This window comes from Jaculus jaculus, chromosome 8 (assembly GCF_020740685.1).
Source record: "Jaculus jaculus isolate mJacJac1 chromosome 8, mJacJac1.mat.Y.cur, whole genome shotgun sequence".
In the NCBI taxonomy this organism is placed as follows: Eukaryota; Metazoa; Chordata; class Mammalia; order Rodentia; family Dipodidae; genus Jaculus; species Jaculus jaculus.
Genome location: NC_059109.1, coordinates 13,867,364 through 13,889,128, shown reverse-complemented (window position 1 = coordinate 13,889,128; position 21,765 = coordinate 13,867,364). Strand labels below are relative to the sequence as shown.

General features: G+C 39.4%; 1 non-coding gene and 1 pseudogene across 1 annotated transcript; both read left to right on the top strand.

The window, feature by feature from the left end:
- Positions 1-12,441: 12,441 nt before the first annotated feature.
- Positions 12,442-12,737, top strand: LOC101600276 (annotated as a pseudogene).
- Positions 12,738-17,541: 4,804 nt separating this feature from the next.
- LOC123463277 lies at positions 17,542-17,700 on the top strand. Its single transcript, XR_006638859.1, has one exon. It is a non-coding gene; the product is annotated as a U1 spliceosomal RNA (small nuclear RNA).
- Positions 17,701-21,765: the final 4,065 nt, after the last annotated feature.

The window sequence follows — 21,765 nt, the reverse complement described above, 5'->3', positions numbered from 1 at the left end:
AGCAATACTGCCTAATTTTATTGACTTAACCAAACTCACAAAGTCATTTAACTACAATAAGATGCAACTACAGATATTTTTAACCTCTTATGAACCTCTATATGGATTAATTTGTTCTCCTTTTCTTGAAGTAATTTAAAATACCTACACAATTGAGTTGAACTGTAATTTTCAGAGGGCCCAATTATTACTAGATCCACATTTCCTGAGTGTCAAGGGCTATGGACAGATATTTACCCTTTCAGTTAACTGAAGGACATTTTAATGAGGTACTATTATGAGGAGTTTTTTTCTCTCAAAGCCTCAGGCAGAACTGGTACAACATATGCCATGGTACCTCAGTGGCCAATAGATGACTATGTCTCTATGAACAATCAGCTGTTAACCAAGGAGTGACAGGTACTCGGGGTGCTACCTTGTTATATTCCCTTTTCCACGGAAAGGAAATATACAAGAGTTTATGTGCCTAAATTTATCCATATTCTTTTCTTTTTAACCTTAGTTTTTCACCACATGGATTCCATTTTTATTTTATCTTGGGGAAAGTTCTGCCCATATGTTAGCCTCTTGCATCTAATGGTACCCTGATTTCATATCTATAATGACTTTATCAATATTTTGGGGGAAAGCATACATGACTGATGAGGCAATAATGAAAAGAATGCTCAGAATTTGAGCATGAACTGAAAATCACAACTGGTCAGGTACTGAAAACAAGTGACAGATAAGCACTTGGCCCTACATGGGACTTACGGATCATCCTCTCCAGAGCTCAGGGAACATACCTGAATACATAGAATACAAGATCCTGAATTTTTAGCAATAGTGGGTACTGACACAAAATGTGGAAACAATGGGGCCAGTCAGCATTCTCTAATGGATTAAGAAGAGGCTTAAGGGCCTACTCCTTCCCTAATGAGCTAGTAACTGTTAATAATTGCCAGGGGAGAGGAAGTTATTATCTTCGGTGGCATAATCATTGGTAACTTATGAGAAGGAGTACAGTGGGAATGAGGTGGACAAGGGAGAGTAATGTACGACAAGCTGCAATATATATGTGTGTCTCTGTGTGTGTATGAAAAATTAAATTACACTATAATTATTTTTAAAGAGGAAGTAAGCACTGAATACATAATTCTATGAGAGTCTATGTATTGACTCATTTTTATAAATTATTGAAGGAGCTTAGGGAAAGTTGTAAAATTCTATCTGTTTTCATTATAGCCCAGTAGTAATTTTTAAATGTAAAACATATATTATTTTTTAAAATGAAGGTATTTTGAAAGATAACCAATTAAAATCACCCTCTACATATTCATGTAATTGAAACCAAACATCTGTGTGTCTACAGGGAGAGGTAGAATACATGGAAGGACAGTGCAATCCAGTGGTTGATGGCCACCAGATAAAACACAGATATGTAGGGTTTCCTGATAGAGAAATGAAGACCCCAACCCTAACAGTGAGTGCTCAATAGCACCACAAGGAATGGGGCAATGTGACCGCTTCCTCCTGATCCTACCTGCATGATAGACTGTATAACTAGAAACTATAAGCCAAAGTAAGCCCTTCCTCTCTTTAGCTACTTCTTGTCAGATATTTAGTCATAGTGGTAAGAAAAGCAACTAATGTCTATAGCCACACCACCCTGGACATGCCTGATCTTATCTGATCTCCAAGGCTAAGCAGGACTGGGCCTGGTTAGTACCTGGATGGGTGAAAAGTAACCAATACCAAGAGGTGTGGGCCTCCCATGACAGGATGATCTTGGTTCAAACACTCCCCTAACAGTCCCTCCAAAGATTCCTTAGGATGGTCTGCACCAACTTTAGAAATAGTTCACACAAACAAACTAATCCCTACCTGCCCATCTCCCTCTATTCTTCTCTTTCTTCTCTTCCCTTTCCCTCTATCTCCTTGCCTGCAAGCATACTTGCAGAGAGGTCTGATAGATGATGCACTCTCCAACACACCTCACTGTTTCCCTAACTTGCATGTCCAATCCTTTTCAGTGTTTGTTTATTGGAAGAATTAATGTAACGCTAATAGGAAGAAGGGAACAGATGGAGAAATCAAGAATTTGACCAAAATATATGACTCATATTTGTGAGTGGTTGGAATTTACAGAAATGGAAAATGCATAAATATAAATCTGGGCCATTGATGATGATTTTTATTTTATATAGGTGAATTGTTTTTAGTATGAGTTCCTAAGACCCCAACTGCCCCACTCCCCTGCCAACTCTTTCCCTGAAAATTCAGAGGGAAAATTTGCCACCAGTTGAGTCATGAGTATTCTAGTCGAAGTTTGCTACCCTCTTTTGAATTTTTTACATTATTTCTGCTATCACTGGATGTCCACTGCCTAGGCTATGATGCTTTTAGCTGATGGGGCATGAAGGAGCATTCTCCTTTGGAGCATAAAGGGTAGCTTCTTTCCTTCTAGGTGAGAAGAGCTTTGCAATGTGAACAACTCAAGGGCTAGGTGGAGCATCAACAAGTTCAGTTCCTCTCACCCCCAAGCCTGACATAGAAGGAAGTGCAAGATCCTGGTTGACCAAGAAAGGAGAAAGGGAAAGAAATTAGGAAATTAGGCCTCCTTCTCTGAAAATGGCAAAGCCACTACGATAAGCATTTTCCTGAAAGTCATTTTTATTAGGGTCAGAGGAAGATGGCTTTCTACCAGTATATCCTAGAAAATGTTTGCAGTGATGACATGGCTATGTCTAGTGACCTGCAGAGACGGCCACAGCTGATAAAGTAAAAGTTTGTCAAGTAACTGTTGTGAGGAGTGGGGATTTAGAGACCAGAGTATCCAAGTACATGGATGATGTTTATGATAAAAGCATCACCAAACATTTAAAAATGTTTCATAAAACTAAATCACACCCTTTCATGACAAATATAACCTTAATATTTACTTTCAAATAACAGTTATGGGTAATGTGCATCTGTTCCTTTATATACACTGTTGCCTCTTTAAGCTTTTTTCCTATTAGTCAAAGATTAAGTGGTTACAAAACTATTTATTTGTTAGACTTCAACTGTGGGATAAATGATCATTCATACAGAAAATCATTATCTAGAGAGTAACACAGTGCTTAGCACACAAATAATGCTTGAGGAAACATTTTATACACCCAATGGGCAGTAAATACTGTGTTAGGCTCAGGAAATAAAGTAGAGACCATTGAGTATTACTCCTGTTCATTGAGATTAGAATCTTTCATCAAGATTGATGTAAATTAGGTAAGTGCACATCTAATGTGCAAACTATTTTCAATTGCAACTACAATTATGAAAATTGCTATCAAAGTAGGGAAAAGGAAAAAATGGAGAGATTACCTCAGACTATAGAAGTATTGGAAACCTTCAAAGTAGAACAAGTGTTCAATAAGTAAAGTGTGAGTGGGACATTTCTGGGTAAGGAAGCAATATATACAACACCTCATCTTTATTTTAAGGACAGTGGTGGGGACTTTGAAGGTTATTATTCATTCTTTCATTCACTTTTTTTCCTCAGGAGCCAAGATATGACTTAATGTAAAAAGTTTTTATTATGGCTATAGAATAAATAGAATGTCTGTCTGTAGACCAAGCACTTTTTCATTGAAAAACAACCACATCCTGATATTTCTCATTCACAAGAAGCCCTCTTTGGTTAAGTTGGCTTTTCTTTTGAACCTTAATCTTTATTTCCCACCCCCAAAATACTATTATTTCTACTTCTCTGACACTTATTTCTAATTAATATATTCAATTTCCCATGGCATCAATTGCTACCAATATACAGATAACACACACACACACACACACACACACACACAATCTTCAGACTCAATCTCTTTTCTGAGCACCAGAAAATATCTATATTTACTTAACACTTTTGTATTTGAGACTTAACACAAACGCATCAGTTATACTAGAACTAGAACCATGATCTTCCAAATAGGGCCACCATCTAATGGTTTTGTGAATATACCAACCACATATCTATAGTTCTGTCCATTTATTTACAATTCCCTTTGGACCTCTGTTAAAGTCTTCTAACTATTTTTTGAGCTTCTTCTCTTATGTCCCTTCCATTTACACTCTCCACTCTAATTAAAGTGACCTTGCATAAATTATACACAGATTATATAACATTTCTACCTCTAAGCCAAATTTTAAAATGAAGCCTTTCAATGGCGTAAGCTGGCTCAGTACTTTGGGGATACAACACAAACCTCTTGAAGACAAACCTTCTAGGCCTTGTGAGTATAGAAGCATTTTGCAATTCCTGCTTCTTCAATATTTGTACTTCAATTATAGTACCAGTTCTTTAAACACACCATGTTCCTCCTGCAAGGACCTTAATGCTTGTGTGTCTTAATATCACCTCCAGTTCACACACTAAACTTCACGTAACGTTAACTCATATCAATATCAAAGTTCAGGTCCATCACTATTTCTGTAGGAAGCCTAATCTGATTCTCTAAATTACCTCAACTTCTTTGAATAAATGCCTATATTAAACTGTAAATCTCTTCCAGTAATGTCTGTCCCCTCCATTAAGTTGGAAGTTCCATAAAAGCAGATGTTATGGCCCATGTGTTTCTTCTTCACACCGAGCCTACCATTTGGCACAGCATAGAGTAGGTGCAAGGTTAAATAAGAAAAAAAAGTATTGAATGAGTAATCTTGTAAGTGCAAGCATTATTTTTTTTTAATTTATTGACTTTTAAACTATTTTGTTACTTATTAGAGAGAAGACAGAATGTGTGTGCCATGGCCGCTAGCTACTGCAAATGATCTCCATAGGCATGTGCCGCCATGTGCATCTGGCTTATGTGAGTTCTGGGGAGTTGAACCTGGTACCTTAGGCTTCTCAGGCCCAGTTAATTTATTGGTATTTGTTTTGTTTTGGTTTGCTTTTATAAAAACGTTGCACACCCCGCCTCCCCTGCCCCTATTCTGTTGAGGGCCTTCAGTGGGGTTATTGGTATTCATTGTAGGGACCAAGAAGCCTCAGGCAGTCTCTGCCAGGATGGAGGAAACATGGTGTCTCAGACTCTTCCCACCCACCCTAAGGCTCTTACAGTCTTTCCGCCCCCTGTTCCATGAGGCTCCCTGAGCCTTGGTGAACAAGATAGAGATCTGATTTGGTGCTGCTTTCTCTATAGGCTCTGATCTCTGTTTTTGAGATTCTAATGGCCACAGTGTCTGTGGCCGTTTCCCTGGAGCCGGTCTTCAAGTTAGCCTTGAGAGCAGTATTCACGTCACGGAAGGGGAAGTGTTCCAGTGTCACCTGATTGCTGCGCAAGTCAATCAAAAAGATGCGTTGGGCCGGGCGTGGTGGTGCACGCCTTTAATCCCAGCACTCGGGAGGCAGAGGTGGGAGGATTGTGAGTTCGAGGCCACCCTGAGACTACATAGTGAATTCCAGGTCAGCCTGGACTACAGTGAGACTCCCTCGAAAAACCAAAAAAAAAAAAAAAAAAAAAAGATGCATTGGCACTGACCCTTCATCCCAGCACTGGGGGAAGGGCAGAAGAGGGCCTGAGGAAGGAGGATCACTGTGAGTTCAAGGCCAGCCTGCAACTGATTCCAGGTCAGTTGGCCTAGAGCAAGACCCTACCATGAAACCCCCCCCCAAAAAATTAAATTAATAAAAACCAAAACAAAAAGAGGCATTGCCATGACTTCTTCAGCGTAGAATACTGGAGTGCTGTATCACTTTGGGCCATGGCAAGTTTTCCCTGGGTTATCACTGATTATAAAAAAAAAACACCTCAAAACATCGTGATGTGTCCCACCTAACCAGAAATATGTCCACTATTAATTAGATGTCATTATCAACACCACAGCCTGACCACTTTGACTGCTGAGCTGTGTTTAACTGTAAATGTAACACTAACAGGCAATTTAAAAGGGACTGTTTGTTGTAAACACTATCCTCTTTTTGAAAACAAGCCAAAGACCTATGCCCACCCCCTTCACATTCCTATAGGCATAATCATACGAAGGCTCACATCCACTATCTTCATCACTACCACTACCGGTTACTTTGTAGTCAATGGAAGGTACTAATTACATGTATTCTAGAGCATTTATTAAATATATAATCCTATACTTCTCTTTTGACACATGCATAAATTTCTTTAATTAAATGTTATAACCTCTAACTTGCCCTGCAATGTGCATACAATGAACATTATATGCTGAGGGTAATTATACACAACCTTATGCATAGGTTTTCCCAAATGAAGTTTTCATGTAAATCAGTCATGTAAATGTGTCTCCAAAGTGGCTCTGTTGGCTCTGCATATGAATTCTTCCTAATAGAGTAGAACTATGCCCCAGTGGCAGGGCTTCAGCCCTACATTTTTTGGCTTCCCCCCTCCCCTTTAAACCCCCACTTAAGTAGCAGAATGGCTTTTCACCTCTCTGCCTGGTTCATCTGGCCCAGTAGGACTCTTTCTCCCAATTTGCCCACACTGAGCCATGAACACTAAATGAAGCGAATAATTTGGTTCATTGTTGGGGGGGGGTGTGGTGGCAGTGGGGGCGGGAAGGGGTGGGGACAGCTGACAGTGAATGGTGTCAGCTGCAGAGGCAGCAGAAAAAGCCTACATCTTAATAAAACAGCCTCAGGCAAAATCCCATTAAAGCCTTCAGAAGCTTGTTTCCCTGCAGTTGAGCAGGTAGGCGTCAAGCGTAAGAGGCGGCCCTGAGTGCTCTCTGGGAGCCCAGTTCAAAAAAAAAAAAAAAGAGCGTTTTTTTTTCCCCCCTTTTCTTAATATAAATCATCCACCAACATAGCTCCACAGAGTCATTTGCAAGGCAGAGAAAAGAGCTAACATAGGAGATATGGAAGGAGGGAGGAAGGAAAGAACTGGGCAGAGAGGGGTATAAAGAGATGAGGCTCCTCTGCCTCAGCAGGAGCAGTGAGTCGGCTATGTGCGCACCCATTAGCTGTGCAGTGAAGACCTCAGGCTGACCTTTGGAGAGGCATAGAGGCAAAGAAACAGGCAGAGCCTGGGCAGAATGATAATGAGAATATGGGGCATCCAAGAGGTGCATTGTCTGGCTGGCTGTTAGGTCAAAAGAAAGATCATATACACTTTGCAGGTTGCACTGTCTTGTGAGGTGTGGGAGGAAGGAGAGGAAGTTGGACATTGGTAAACAGCATAATGATTGCTTGCCCTCGGAAAAAGAGTGGTAAGGTATGCCATAGGCCTACATGTTCATAGGAATCTCCTTCCAATTCACACACTTAGGATACCCAACACGGGTCACAGGAAGTGTCCAAAATATTTGGGGTGATTATAGTGTATACCCATAAGAGATAAACCTGCATCGTGTTTACTGATGTGTAAAACTTCCACTTTTTACAACTTACCAGAAAGAGACCAGTTGAACCTAGCACTTGCCCCAGTGTTCAAATGTTCCTTCTGTTAGGAAATACAGTCATATCTCAAAAAGATTCCTCACATGTGACTCTTACAGACTTTTCCTGAAAGAATCACCACATTTCGTTGGTCAGCACTGAGCGTTACTCACCTAACACAACATTTTAGTGTCTTTAACTTGCGCTCTAGTTGATAATACTTAACGGTGCCTCCTAAACCGTGACCCTTTTGTTCAATGTACACTGTTTAATGAAATTAAGCCACAAAATCTCTAGGGTTTTTCTTTAGTGTAGATTTATTTCACTAAGTGCAGTAGTCTATGTGCTCCTGAAAAGTTTTGTAAACTTGAAGTTATAAAAATTCAATCACATTTGAATATAGCATCTTTAACATTTAAATAACAAATAGTGTGAGACACAAATTTTCCGTCAGGTGAATCATCTGTACTGCATTGGTGGGTGTGTTTTTGTTGTATTACTGCAAGCTTTCTTTATCAGGTTTTCTGGGGATTTTCAAATGGGTGATAGTGGTAGACATTTTGACACTGAAGGCTAAATATAAGTTAGGCATGCAATATTTGATTTTAGCTCCTCCAGTCTGATACTCATCTCAACAAGAGGTCTGCCAACTATGAAATTTAACCCAAAACGAATTGCTCTTGTAATTTTGTGCACAGGTCATTTGGCTTCCATATCTCAAGAGTTATTTGCCCTTTCTCTCTTTTTCTTCCATTCTTTCTTTTTATTCTCTCTCTCTTTCTTTTTTTTTTTTTTTTTTGAAACACACCCAAGCTTTTCTTTTTGTTTGATCAAGACTTCCATTGTTCCAAATGCAGACCACTCTGAAGCAGGATTGCAATAAATAGATTAGACTTAATATCTACGTCTAGACTTTATATAAAATCTACTTCTCCTAAGTTTGTCTTATATGCTATAAGAATGTAAAAAATACACCGTAACGATGTAGGTGGACCCAAGTTATAGTGTGTTTATACAGCACATCTCAACTGGGCGTATTAACATCAGAGTTATTAGCACAAAAAAAATGGTCATTTTGATCTCCAAGTGGAAGGGGTCTTTGTGATTGCTCTCGGAGCAGCTAGGTGCGCTGAGCGTGTTGGTTGTGTGTGGTGTGAAGGGGAGTGCCTGCTCCTGTTCTTGGTGGATTGTTTTATTTGTAGTTGTTCTAAAGCATTCTTTTTGCGTGTTTGTTATGCAACATGGCCTGGCACTAGGCAAAAGAATAAAGATTTAAGGTTTCAAGACTTTTGGACATTTTCCAAGCTTAGCATCATTAATATATGATATACATCTAGCACATTAGGGTAAACATAAGTGCATCTGACTCTTGTGATATGGCATAATAAGCAAGGCCTTGTCTCAGGAAGAAAAAAAAAAAAAGAGGAGGGAGTGACCTCTAGTGTTAATACCTCAAAGTGCAGGTGCGGCATCATCTGGAAGGTCTGGGATGGGGTAAGTTAGGGACTTGGCTCTTCCTATTTCAACTGGGAAGGTTCATGGATCAAATGATCTGCCAGTGAACATTGTAGACTTTTGGAGAAAATCCTTGGTTGAATACTACTACCGTCCATTTTCACAAAAAGTGGATCAAGGCGAGCTTACCTCAAACGCCCACAATGAGTCAGGTTTTGAACATGAGTATCTGGAAGTGGTAGGTGTATAGTCCTCTACCCCCTAGGGTTCTGTCTTCATCCAATTTCTTAGCCACATTGAGTAGCTATGCAAAAGCCGTTTGCAGACTCAAAGTATGAACTGAAGTACTGTGAGATGGAACGCGTAATCTCCCGGCTGCTAAAGGGATGGGCGAGCCGCATTTCCCTGCCTCCTCACAGTGAAAATTCTCAGGCGAGGACTTGAATGGATCGCTTCGTTTCAAGTGCATACTTCAGGCCCGATGGAGAACACAGGTGAGCGGAACCGGCTCCGTCATAGGCCCAAGTAAATCCTAGGACCACGGGCAGAAAAGAGAAAGGGGTACTAATAGATTTAAAAACCACATGACTGGAATGGAAGGGTATCTGTTCTCAAAAAGAAGAAAATGCTTACAAAGTATGTCATGAAAATAAGTGTTCATTTCAACCTTTTTTTTCCCATTCTTTCAATATTTCAAGCTGTTCTTTTTCTTCCATTTAAACATATTTTCCATGAGGTCATTTTTGTTTGTTTGTTTGTTTACTAATACTAATAGACAGCCCTTAAACAGGCTGGCTGGAGGCCAAGAGTTTGTATCAATCAATCAGTCAATCAACCAATCACTTTTTCTCATCCTTTCTTCCCGTTCAAAAAAATTCATAATGAATTTGATGAATGCCATCCAGGTTTCCTTTCGACGAGGGACTTGTTACCCATGCCCAGGCTTCAGCTCTCAGCTCTGAGCTCCTGCAGTAATTGCTTCCAATACAGATAGCTATGTTACCCGAGGCAATGTCTCTTCCCAGGGCAACTCATCTCAAATCTCTGATTAACGCCTGTGTAAAAGGACCTGGTTGCTTCAGTCTAACTGGACATTTCGGAAAGACGGTTCTTAGTGCAAACACCCAATCAGCCCAGAACTCCTGGGCTCAAGCCACTCTTCTGCCTCAGCCTCCCCGCCACTGCGCCTAGCTGAAAGTCCATCCTTGACTCAATTCTTCCCATGGTGTTGGTCCAGCCTGACCTTGGACATGCATCACAGGTTTCTTTTTTTTTTTTCTGCTGCGTATTCCTAATTCCTCTCAATGCTTTTATAGTGGTCATTCTAGCAACTCCCTCAATGAACTTCTTGTATGCTGAACTCCTCAAAGTGTTTCCTAGGGAAGCCAGAAGTTATATGTAGGTGGCTATATTACTTATTCTAAGTTAGACTTGAAAACATGGAGGTACAAGAGAAGGTAAGCTTTTTGCCCAGATTTCTAACTTAGTAAGTGGCAGGGCTAGTAACTTAATCCTAAACCTTATGTCCACCAGCCCCTTCTCTATTGCCGTAAGGTTCTTGGCTAGGTAAGCTCATATTCTCACCAGGATCCATACTGTGAGTTTAGGACACACTACTCGTGCGTGTAACTGAAGATGTCAACATGCCAGCTGTACTAAAAACTAATCAGAAAATAAAGCCATGGTAATGAGATGTCACTTCCATTAGGATGAGCCATGAAGTGAAATCAAGCGGCATCATGTCTCCTTACATAAATAACTGCGCTATTTATTTTTAATTTTTTATTTATTTATTTGAGAGAGACAGACAGAGAGAAAGACAGGTAGAGGGAGAGAGAGAGAATGGGCGCGCCAGGGCTTCCAGCCTCTGCAAACGAACTCCAGACGCGTGCGCCCCCTGTGCATCTGGCTAACGTGGGACCTGGGGAACCGAGCCTTGAACCGGGGTCCTTAGGCTTCACAGGCAAGCGCTTAACCGCTAAGCCATCTCTCCAGCCCAACTGCGATATTTTTTAACTGTTATGGAAGTAGTCATTACAATAGGAAAATTATGGGGGATAAGTGAGTGATTCCCTTCAATTAAGGAGATTTTTAAGGTAGTATAATGGCATTGGTTTTTTATTTCCTTGCATTTGATTTTTTATTTATGGAATATGATAAAGTAATACTAACTAAACTAGGGGTTACGCGTGATGCTCTGACACTGACTTTATTTTTCTATGTGGCAACCTGACACTCCTTTTAAATGAGTAGCATTTAAATAGATGTCACATGACGACGGCATCAAAGGCAGTGCTCAGAATTTCAAGACATATCTGTTTGTCTTTTGTTTTTTGAGATAGAGTCTCACTCTAGCTCAGACTAACTTTAAATTCGCTATGTAGTCTCAGGATGGCCTTGAACTCACAGCTATCCTCCTACCTCTACCTCCTGAGTTCTGAGATTAAAGGCATGTGCCGCCACACCAAGTAGTTTCAGTTGCTTTAAAAATACTTTATTTGGGGCTGGAGAGATGGCTTAGCGGTTAAGCGCTTGCCTGTGAAGCCTAAGGACCCCGGTTCAAGGCTCGGTTCCCCAGGTCCCACGTTAGCCAGATGCACAAGGGGGCGCACATGTCTGGACTTCGTTTGCAGAGGCTGGAAGCCCTGGCGCGCCCATTCTCTCTCTCTTCCTCTATCTGTCTTTCTCTCTGTGTCTGTCGCTCTCAAACAAATAAATAATTTTTAAAAATATATTTAAAAAATTTTTAAAAATACTTTATTTGTTTATTAATTTTAGAGAGAGAGAGAGAGAGAGAGAGAGAAAAGAAGAATGAGTGCACCAGGGTCCCTAGTCACTGCAAATGAACTCCAGACTAGACTAATGTACCACCTTATGCATCTGGTTTTATGTGGGTACTTGGGGTATGGAACCTCAGCCCTTTGGCTTTTCAGGGAAGTTCCTTAACCAGTAAGCCATCTCTCCAGCCCTGTCTCTCAGTTCTTTAACCCCTAAGCTATCTCTCCAGCCCTTTCTCTCAGTTCTTTAACCCCTAAGCCATCCCTCCAGCCCTGTCTCTCAGTCTTGATTCTCCCGCTGATGTCTGTCTGTGTGATCTTTCTCTCTGCTCTCTTCACCTGGACATCGGCACTCTGTCTCCATTTGCTGGACAGGAAACAATAGTGTGATTGTAATTATGACAATTATAGATAGATAGATTCAATGTATGTAAATGCCATTCTGTCTTCCTTCCTTCTCCCTTGAGTAATAGTTGTCTGTATCAGACTAAAGTTACTTACTCTGTGGCAAGAAGCCACTCAAAATATCAGTATCTTAAAACAACATAGACTCAACTTATTGATATCACAGGTTCATCAGGCAAGAGTGACGGGACAAGGTGGCTCTACATGATAGCATCACTCAGAATACACGGCAGGAGCATTCGCCCTAATGCACCTATTGCCATATTGAGGGAAAAAAATATGTCACTTTATGGGTCTCATAAGTAATTGTATGATTGTCAGCAACTTCTTTTACTTCAAGTGTGAACAACTCATGTGCCCCATTTTGCTTTACATCCAAATAACAGTAGTCCAGGAATGACATTTTTAAAACTATTTTATTTAAGGGTTTGAAACATGGTGGACCATGTAGATCAGCAACAGACTGCCAATCCCACAGAAGAGTCCCTGAATCTCATCAGGCTCAGCCTGAATGAATGAATTTTTGTGAAGATGAGAATTGACCAAGATTACATGCTTATGACCAACATTTGAATATGATACTGGAAGATGTGGAAGAAACTATGACTGCTACAAAAATTGATGAAGAGACACATGAAGAGATATATAAATCAACAAAGTGGAATACTCCACTGCTCTTTGTCTGGGGAGATGGTGTCGTACTAGTTGCTCTTTCATTGAGAGTCAGCTGAAACAAAGATTTATACTTTGTAGAAAGTAGGAGACTGTGCAGTTGCCCCTTCACAGGGACAAGACATTGAGAGAGAGAAGCCTGCATACATGTTGATAGTTAGCAAGGGCCTGAGTGCTCCCCCACCGGAAATGAGTTCATGCAGCTTCAGACTTCTTAAGCTAAATGGATTTTTAATTTTGTTTCTCCAACCCTTCAATAAACGTAATCACCAAGGACTCTTTCTCAGGGGTTGGTTTGCCCCACTGTTTTTGCAGACAGCTTCTGGTCATTTTTCTTTAAATTAAACTTGGCTTCCTTTCTTAGTTTCTTAGTTTACAAAAACAATTATTTATTTGCAAATAGAGAGGGAAAAAAAGAGAGAATGAGCCCATCAAAGCCTCGTGCTGCTGTGAATGAACTCGGATCCAGGTCATCAGGCTTTGCAAGCAAGCCTTTCAAATGACAAGCCCTGTCTCCAGCCTCAGAAACTGTCTTCTTTTTTAAAAACATATATATCATTTTTATTTATATATTGGACAGAGAAAGAGGGAGAGAGAGAATGGGCGTGCCAGGACCTCCAGCCACTGCAAACAAACTCCATATGCATGCAGTCCCTTCTGCATATGGCTAAGGTAGGTCCTGGGGAATCGAACCTGGGTCCTTTGGCTTTGCAGACAAATGCTTTTAACTACTAATCCATCCCTTCAGCCTGGGAATTGCAATCTTATCTGCTATTGAAAAGCATATCTGAAATACTTCTTGATTTGTATTCATGGCTATCATAATAATTTAGCTCATTTCCCCCTAAAATTTCTGAGTTTAAAACTAGATTTGGCAGATTTCTGCTCTATAACAACTTCTTGTGCCCCATGCTGCATATTCCAAGATGAAGCCACCATGAGGTGGCTGGCAGTGTTTTCTCTGTCTCCTCCTCTGTCACCCCTCCATCTAACTTCCTTGAGAAAGGGTTACACTTTGAACCTGGAACTCACTGTTTTTCAACTAGGCTGGCTGGTCCGTGACAGCCACCAGTATGATCGTCCTGTCGCCTTCCTGTTCAGCACTGTGATACAAGAATGCTCGGCCGCGCCTGTTTCTTTTATGCAGATGCAAATTCAGTTTTTCATGCTTGGGCAACCACCTCCCTGTGCCATCTCCCCAGCCCCATCTTCCAACTTTTAATTTGAATTGTCATTCAATTCTCTTTTGCAAGATTACTATCAGCTTATTCTTTTGTTTTCCAAGCATTTGTTTTTATAGGATACATTGTTCCGTGTTTATTCATGGAATATGTGCCTTGAGCTCCTTTTACAATAATATCTGGAATTGCTTTATAATAGCAACTTGAATTAGTTTTGTTTGCTCAAATTCTTTTATGTTATTTGATTCCTTGTTTTGCTTTGATACATGATATTTTTTTTCTCAATCTCTGATGACTCTTGGTTACATATTTAGCTATTCCAGTATTTTCTGTTTAAGGCTTTGGCTGAGCTGGGCAGAACTTCTGTAAGGAGGTATTAAGAACCAAAGCTGAAAAGATACACATACCCTAGAAATGCAAAACAGTCCCAAAGTTGCCAAAAAAGCAGAGTTAAGACACTTACCAGAAAAGCCAAAAGACCCAGTTTTGATTCCCTAGGACCCATCTAAAGCCAGCTGCACGAGGTGGTTCATGCATCTGGAGTTCGTTTGCAGTGGCTAGAGGCCCTGGCGTCCCCATTCTCTCTCTCTCTCTAAAAAAATTATGTGTGTGTGTGTGTGTGTGTGTGTGTGTGTGTGTGTGTTTTAAGCAGACTTGGCCTTTTCCCTGTCTTGGGTTTCCAGTAATGACTTTGATGAATAACAGATGAGCCAGGAAGGTTTTACTTCATATGCTTATCCTGACCATGAAAGCAGTAAGTCATACCTATGGAGTTATCAGTTACTTGGAAACATTATGGATGTTGCTTATGAAAAGTATTTTATCATTCCATCCCCACCCAACCCCTATTTTTAAAAAAAGTAAAATGGATTGAGGTAAGGGAAGACTCTGGGAGTAGAAAGGTGACCCACAAAAGGAGGACAGAAGTGATGACAATGGAGCATATTGATATGTAGGCATGAAAATATAAAACCTATGGTTCTGTTGTGATAACTTAAAAACAAAATCTATAGCTAGGCATGGAGGCACACACCTTCAATCCCAGCACTTGGGAGGCAGAGATAAGAGGATCACCATAAGTTCAAGGCCACCCTGAGACTACATAGTGAGTTCCAGGTCAGCCTGAGCTAGAATGAGATCCTACCTCAAAACCCACCCCCCCCAAAAAAAAAGAAATCTATATTATAGAAGGAATTTACATAAAATGAAGGCATCCATTAGTATTTGTCCAAGGCATGCATTTACCCATTTAACAACCATGACAATTACTATTATCTTGACTGAGCAGCCAGGAGGATATTTTTACCACCACCAATGTTCCTTCATACTTCTTTCCCATTAGTTTGTGGATTTTTTTTCCTTACTTTTTTCTTGATGTAAAAATAAAAAATCACTGGAAAAAAAGGCAAGCTAAGGAAGGAATCCATCATGGTGGAAAGCTATGGTGAGAGGAGCATGAGGGGACACTCAGTCTGAAGTCAGGAAGCAGGAAGATGGCTCTCAGTGGTCCACTCACGTCTCCCCTTTTGTGGCGGTTGGATTCAGGTGTCTCCCATAAACTTAGATGTTCTGAATGCTAGGTTCCCAGCTGATGGAGATTTGGGAATTAACACCTACTAGAAGCAGTGTATTGTTGGGGGCTGGCTTATAGATGTTATAGCCAGCGTCCTCTTGCCAGTGTTTGGCACACTGTCTTGTTCCTGTTGTCCATGTGATGTTGGCCAGGGGGTGAGGTCCACCCTCTCCTCAGACCATTGGTTTGCCCTGCCATCATGGAGCTTCCCCTCAAGTCCGTAAGCCAAAATAAACCCTTTTTTTGCCCAAAAGCTGCTCTTGATCAGATGATATCTGCCAGCAATGCGAAGCTGGCTGCCACACCTTTCAACTGATGAGCTCTATCATCAGTTAAAGCTCTCTGAAAATATTGACATAGGCATAGTCACATGTGAGCTTCCTAGTATTTCTGACATTCCAAATCCCCTCTGCTTGGCAATGAAGCTTAAAACTTTCACTGTTCACAACCTCTGCTTCAAGAAACCAGAAATCTCTGTCCCTTCATCATTGATTTATTTTTCCCTGTTCTAGACTGTTCACTTCTCCACCTTCTTTTATTGAGGGCAATGCTCTTGGGATGGACTCAGGTTGTTATGCATCAGTAACTCATCATTCTTCATCGCTGCACAGCATTCAATGCAAGGAATACCAAAACCTGTTGATCATTCATTTGTTGGTGGAAATTTGATAATTTTTCCATCTGAAGGTTATAAGGATTAAAGGAGATATAAGCATTTATGTAAAAATCTTTGTGCTGAGATAACATTTTAACTTATTCAGGATAAATACTCATTAGTGGGCTTGTTAGAATATTCAGTAGGTATTATTTAGTTTCATAAGAAAATTCCCAACTATTTTCAAAAGTGTTTTTCAATTTTATATTTGTATGAGATATGCTATCCCTTCATATACTTGTATATGCTTGACACTGTCAAGTTATTTGTAATCAATAGTTATTTAGTGTATTATTTTGTGTTTTACTTTGCTCTTATCTGCTTATTAAGGGTGCTAGGTATCATTTCAAGTATATTCATCACTATGATCTCATCTTTGTGGATTATATATTCAAAAATTTTTTAATTAAAAATCTTCATTATACTGTTTTATAGGTCCTGTATACAAATTATTTGATCATCACAATTTGTCAATATTTCCCCAGTGTGTAGGTTTGACTTTGCAAATTATTGCAATTTTTTTGAAGGGCAGAATTTTTCTTTATTTTTTCAAATTTTTAACAACTTCCATGATTATAAAAAATATCGCATGGTAATGCCCACCCTCCCCACCCCCCACTTTTCCCTTTGAAACTCCATTCTTCATCATATCCCTTCCCCATTTCAGTCAGTCTCTCTTTTATTTTGATGTCATGATCTTTTCCTCCTATTATGATGGTCTTGTGTAGGTAGTGTCAGGCACTGTGAGGTCATGGATATCCAGGCCATTTTGTGTCTAGGGGAAGCACGTTGCAAGGAGTCTTACACTTCCTTTGGCTCTTAAATTCTTTCTGCCACCTCTTCCACATTAGACCCTGAGCCTTAGAAAGTGTGATAGAGATATTATAGTACTGAGCACTCCTGTCACTTCTTTCCAGCACCATGATACTGAAGGGCAGAAATTTTGAATTTTGAAGGACAGTCTATTTTTAGTTTATGACTTTAATACTTTGGAAGTAATATATTTTCACTTGAACACATTGCCCTTATAGTTCTTATGAAAATTCATATTTTTGTTCCTAAGTGTTGTTGATTTGTGGTTAATTTGTAATATACTATGAAATTCAATATTAATTTTGTTATCCAAATGTTTGCTTTGATTTTCCAGCTCCATTACTGAAAACAATTACCTTTTTACTTAACTTCATTGGCATGACTGTTGAAATCAATTTTCTTGTATGAGTTGGTTTATTTCTTCATCCCACAGTCTGTTCATGTCTACTGATATATTTATCCATCATAGGATGGATTCTACATTTCTCCGATGAGCATTATGTCTGCTATGTCTTAACATCAGGCAGTGTGACTATTCTAATTTTGCTCTTTTTCAAATGTTCTGGGTTACTGCAAGTTCTTTGTAGCTTATAAATAACTTGGGAGTCTGCTTGGTACTTTGTGTTAAAAATAATCTGCTAATAAATACCTGGAAGGGGAAATCATGATCAATAGGGTGGTTTTCTCAGGGCAAGGCTTATTCATTGCAGCCTAGATATGCTGATACCTGTAACTTTCCTAATTGTGAGAAATTGGGGAGCATAATTTGTGGTAATGGGGAACTTTGCTTATACTCTCATCTAAAAAAAAAAAAAAAAACTCTTCTGTGGGCTGGAGAGATGGCTTAGCAGTTAAGGCACTTGCCTGTGAAGACTAAGGACCCAGATTCGATTCTGCAGTACCCACATTGAGCCAATTGCACAAGGTGATGCATGTGTCTGGAGTTCGTTTGCAGAGGCTGAAGGCCCTGGTGCACCATTCCTCTCTCACCATCTGCCTCCAGCTCTCTCTCTCTCTCAAATAAATAAATATATTTTTAAAAACCTTCTGTGTTTTACTGAGATTGTAATGAAATGCTAAATCAATGCCCAGTATTGCATCCATAACAATGCTGAGGTTTGTAATCTGTGGGCATGTCACATATTGACACATTTAGATCTTATGTAATTTCTTTTAGAAGTTTTGTCATTTTGAGATAAGCGGCATCTATTTTTTTTCCATTTTGAAATTAAGTTATAATAGTATGTTTATTTATGGACATTTAATTGATGTTTTGCATGAACACATATTTGTGGGATGAATGTTTGTGTGCGGGACACTTCTGCAGGTAGGTGCATGCTCATTTGCATGCATACATAGGGGAGGACTGAGGTCAATGGTGGGCGCCTACCTCAGGTGCTCTCGAACTTGTTTTGACACTGGATCTTGCTTGAGCCTGAAGCTCACTGATTCAGCTAGAGTAGCTAGCCACCAAGCCCCAAGGAATCCTCCGTTTTCTGCCTCCCCTCTGCTGGGATTATAGGCAGGCATGGTCGCATCTATGCCTTTTAGTGTGATGCTGGGGATCTGAACTCAGGTCCTCAAGTTTATACAGCAAACACTGTACCCACTGAACTATCTTCCCAGTCCCTAGAATAGACTTTTCGCGTGCGTGCGTGTGTGTGTGTGTGTGTGTGTGTGTGTGTGTGTGTGGGTGTGTTGGGTACGTGAATGTGAATATGTGTATTATGTTGTATGTGTTTGTGAGTTTATGTTGAAAATCAGTTTGATGCTCATTTTTTAACTTGATCTATCTAGACCTTATTTTGTGGGGCAGGGTCTCTTGTTGGACCTAGGGCTCAGGAATTCAGCTAAACTAAATGGCCAGAGAGACTGAGAAGATTCCCATTCTGTATTTTCATCATGACTGGCATTTTTACATGGGTTCTTGGTGATCTAAATTCAGGTCTCATGCTTGCACAAGTGACCCATTGACCCATCTCTCTAGACCAAGAACTGACATTTATATGCTATTTTTTCCTATGTTCATCATTAAATTTACTGACTAGATCTAACAGATATTTTTGAAAGTCCTCCAAATTTACATGCATTTCCACCTCAAAAAGGGCATTTTATCTACTTTTGCCAATAGATAGTTTATTTATTTTTATTGACTTATCACATTGCTTAGAACCTACAATAAAACATTAATGTAGAGAGAAGATAATCTTGCCCTTGTTTCTAAGGAGTGTGAGAACAATATTACATTAACATTCATCCTTTCACAAAGCTACAAAAAATGTTTCACAAATTTAGGAGATCCCTATTATTTAGTATTTAGTATTTTTATATTAGTATCTTTAATGGTCATGGTGCTATTTTGTGTTTTTGTGTTGGTTTAGGCTACTTATATGCATGGTTTATAAATTTTCTGTTTTGTACATGTTAGTCCATTCCTTTTGCTTCTGTTCCTTATCCAGTTCTAAACTCTAAAAATAATTCTTTTGATATACTTTCAAAGTTAGTTAGTCATTAACATGCACTCCTAAATATGTTTGTGCTTTTAGCTTTTTTGTGACTTTACTCCATCATTAAATACATGAAATATGCTTGCATAACAAAGGTAACCATAAAGTTATTGCTTTGGTTAAGACTACAAAATTTGGGTATACTTCCTAGAATTTCAAAGTGGGTCCCTTCCTCCTGTTAGCCACAGCGATACTTAATGATGTGCCAGAATTTCAAATAACTGAAACAATTCAATCAATGAATGGAAAGACAACATGGTATGTCCACATTCACTTGCTCACTGACATACCTCATGACACCTCACTCTTCTTGTATGCCATAGCTTACTATGAGCTCTGTCTCTCTGCGGATAAAGGATGGTCTGTGGAAATTTCCACAAAATGAAAGTCATGCCTCAATATTATTTCCACATATTTAATTTCATGCTACAAAGTACACATAGTATAATTGATTTTATTATTATATATTAATTATACAGAACAATGGGTTCCACTGTGACATTTCTGTATATGCATATGTTTTGATTCTAACTTGGATGTGCTATATGGTGCTTAGCAAATACGCTTTCATTAGCTATATTACAAATTGCTATATATTATACTTAAAGCATAACAAGGAATGTACTTTATAAACACTGTGTTCTTACAGAAAGCATTGTGTGAGGGATACATATTTGAAGCTGAAACATATTTGCGAATAAGTCCCAAGTAACAAATGAAACTGATTAGAGAGTCTTGAAGTGATGAAGGCAGGTATAAAAACAAGACAAGTAAAAGTACCTTGCAGTGTCTGAATGTATCTACTTCACTTCTCAATTGTCCTTTGAGGTTTTTCTGTTTCTCCCTGACCTTGTGTCTGCCTTCACCTTCCCTTTTCCTCCTACACTGCCAGTCCAGGAAGCACTGCAGCTCCTGCTGTTGGGACTGACAAGACCTCAAATCTCTGTCGACATCCCAGGCAGTTTGGCAGCATACGGGTCATTGGAAGATGTTTTGAATTCAGGAAACAATCTCATTTCAAGTTTCATGAGGACCATTACAGACATGGCGGACTCTAGCACAAAAACAAGGGTGGTGTTGGGTAAGCGTCCATTCCGCTTTGTTGTTTTAATGCTACAAATATGTCTGTTTCTCCACGGTGGATTAACTGGTCTAGACATCTTATCAGAGGTCAGCACAGGCATGGATCTTCCACCCACAGGTCCCTGGAGATCAAAGCTTGTCTACAATGCAAGATTACAGATCAATGCAATCACACATATTTTTTTTCCACTTTGCTAACAGAAAATGTGACCAAAACATAGAATTTCTTTTCTTTAACTTTTCTAAGCAGGAAGTAACATCATTAGAACTCCTAGAACTCAAGAGGAAAAAAAAGTTAGCTGATGAGTAAACATCCAGGAACTCGAGAAGCATTTTTATTACCCACTAAGCCACAATAAGGGTTATTATCATCAGAAAATCACTCCTTGAGAGCAGTACAAGACGGGGGACACAGCTGAGTGCTATCATGCCCATGGGAGGTGATTAGCTCATGATAACAGCAACCCCTGGACTCGTTACTATTATGAAATGTCTATTTCCCCCTTATTTTCTATATATAAATAAGTGATTTTGGCGGACAGATTCAATTCCCACAAACTGCAAGTTTGCATTAAAATGCTTCAGCTGTGAGATTCACAGATATTAATCTACCCTTTTGGAATGTTGAACAGTCAATCAGAATCTTCCTTCGACTCAAGCTGTTTTATGATATTATTACAATGTATTTTGTGATGGAATGGCGGGCAAAGCAAGTTTCAGAGAAATAGGCTTGTTTGGGCTCGATTTAGTTGCTTGAGGGAAACCTCTACATGAAATGACTCTGCCTGCTCATGAAGGCATCCTAACTTTCTCATTATTATTTTTTTTTTTCCTGGCTGACTCAATTTCTTTGCTGCATTTTACAAGTCTGAAGTTCATTCCTCTAACTAGATTAATAAAAGCAGATTTCTCATTTTATATTTCAGAATTGACAGAGGAAAATACTGCCCCGGTAGTATCAAAATGAGGTGAGAAACATACAAGCACAGAATGTAAAATTTTGAAATTAACTTTGAAGTAAGTTTGATTTTTGAATTTAGGGAAAAAAAGGGAAAGATTCTGACATAGTAGCAGATTGGTGGTTTTGCTCTATTACAAATTTCAATGAGTTTTGAGGAAATAACAAGAGAAATAAAAAAATGTAAAAGTTAATGTCATTTCAATGTATTGATGAATTTGGGGTAATAATATTACTGGGGTGAAATCATATTCCTGGTGATGTTTATGAAAAGCAGAAAAAAACAGATTATCATACAATCCTGTGGTAAAAAATTT